We start from the raw sequence: 2,371 nt of genomic DNA, 5'->3' as shown, positions 1-2,371 counted from the left end.
ATCGGAGATTTTGTCTATCTCAAAGTATCCCCCTTGAAAGGAATGCAGAGATTTAGCTGAAAGGAAAGCTCACACCCCGATATGTCGGACCCTTCAAAGTTCTGAGTCGCCGAGGCGAAGTATCTTACCAACTGGAGCTACCAGAAGAAATGTCGGCTGTACATGATGTGTTTCACATCTCACTCCTCCGGAAGTGCCTTGAAGTCCCTGAGAAGGCCGAAGTGTTCAAGAACATCGATCACCGATCGGTGGATATCAACAAGGACCTGACGTACCGTGAAGTGCCGATTCGCATCCTGGAGGAAGCGTACAGAACCACCCGCACCCGAAGCATCAAGTTCCTGAAGATTCAGTGGAGCAACCATACCGAAGATGAAGCCACTTGGGAACGTGAAGACTTCATGAAGAAGGAGTACCCAGATCTCTTTAGTACCTAACTTTCTTTTAGATCTCGGGACGAGATCTTTTTGTAAGGGGGAAGGGTTTGTAACATCTCAAATTTCAATAAAAAGAAAGTTAGAAGAATTCCAGAATTCAAAATTTAGAGCCAACAAAAACTTTTAATTTGCATATAGTGCCATGCATAGGACTTGTGCATTTGAGTGATATGCCATGATGATTGTTATTATGTTTATGTGATGAACTCTAAAACCCTAATGTGATCAAGTGAAGATCACAAACCAAATAGATCAAAAAGAGAAAGAAATCAAATAAAAGAAAAACCCTAAAACCCTCACATATGGTTTATGCCATTTTTAAAAATCTTCACCCTAGACCATTTTGGTCTTCACCATTAGTTGAATAATGTTACTAAACACTTATTACAACTTTTGGAATCAAAGAAACACAAATCAAATGAATTTCAAACTCAAATTTGGATCACATATGATAATGGTCAAATCTGCCAATTATAGTCTGATCCCTAATTTGAGCCCTTGCAATTCAATTTTTCCAATCTACACTTGGCCAATTCTTTGCACCACATTCAAGAGCACATCAAGGTGAACAACTTTGGTAAAGACCACCATGCCAAATTCACTTTGTATAAAAATCTATGCTCATGCAAAGTTGCAACTTTTTGTTATGTGGAACAATCTCACACTTAGCAAATTTTGCAATACTTTGAATTTGGAAATTCCACCACCACAACTCATTCTCTCTGGTCATTTACCACTCAACCAAGCACACACTTTTCAAATCTTGCCATCTTTGAAATCATTTGAAATTGGACAAAATTTACAAATTTCCAAATAGGGAATAAATGCCACACTATTCTAAATAGTGATCTACTCACCCTAACCTGCCCTAAACCTCTCTACCTGGTCCCCTTGTCCCCTCTCTCCCTCAATGCACCACAGCAACCCTAGGGAGGCAATGCATAGCATGCATGCACACCCATGCCGGCCATGGCGCCACCTTGTCGAGCCTCCCCTCTCTCCCTTCATCGCCAGACCTGGCCACCGTGCCCCAGCGCGCCACCACACCTCCCTACACCTCCCTAGCCCCGCCACTGTCGAGCTTGACGATGACCAACGCCTGAGGATGCGCGCCCAAAACCTCCCAGTATGCCGCTCGCGTCGCGCGTGGACACGCCGCAGACACGCCCTGGCCACGCGCCGTTCCCCCAGCACGCGCAGCCCATGGCCCCTCCAGCACTTCATCGAGCACCGCCGTGACACCTCAGACGCGCCAGACACGCTCACGACCAGCCCCTGGACCGCCGCCGCCGGAGACGACAAAGCAGATCCCGCGAACGCCGCCCGCAGACACGGAAGAAATGCGAGGGCTCCAGACGCCGCCCGACCATGCTGTCACCACCTCTAGCTTCGCCTGGACGAGGAGAACGTCGCTGCACCCTCGCCTAGCCCAACCGCTCGCCGGAATCGCCGCGCGCTTGTCGACTTCGACCCTGCCCCGCAGCACCCAAGCTTCTCGATAAATACCGAGTTCCCCTGAGCAATCCAGGCACACCATCACCCTCTCCTCCCGTCCTTGACTCTCCACCGCCACCCCACTCACCCAATCATCGTCGGAGAAAGCTCAATCGAGCGATCGGAGCCGCGGAAGCCTTGATGCAATCGCCGACGACCGGAGCCTCCTCGAGCGACGCCACTGCTACAGGCTGCTTCACCATCGTCGACAACCCCGAAAGGAACACCCCTGCCGCTCGCCGGACCACCAGTTAGCCCCATGAGCCCCTAGGCTCGCCGCCAGACACTCGGCATCTCGCCGGAGAAGACGATGGCTCTGAGCCGTCGATCTGCTTTCTAATCCTACGCCCCACGTTAGCTCATACCGATTCGGTATTACACGATCGCCTTGTTGGTGGCTCCCATGCTTGTCGCAAGCCCACGCGCGCTGGACGCGTTAT

Source organism: Lolium perenne, chromosome 2 (genome assembly GCF_019359855.2).
Source record: "Lolium perenne isolate Kyuss_39 chromosome 2, Kyuss_2.0, whole genome shotgun sequence".
Classification (NCBI taxonomy): domain Eukaryota; kingdom Viridiplantae; phylum Streptophyta; class Magnoliopsida; order Poales; family Poaceae; genus Lolium; species Lolium perenne.
The sequence above is the reverse complement of the archived record's forward strand: the minus strand, read 5'-3'. Positions refer to the sequence as shown.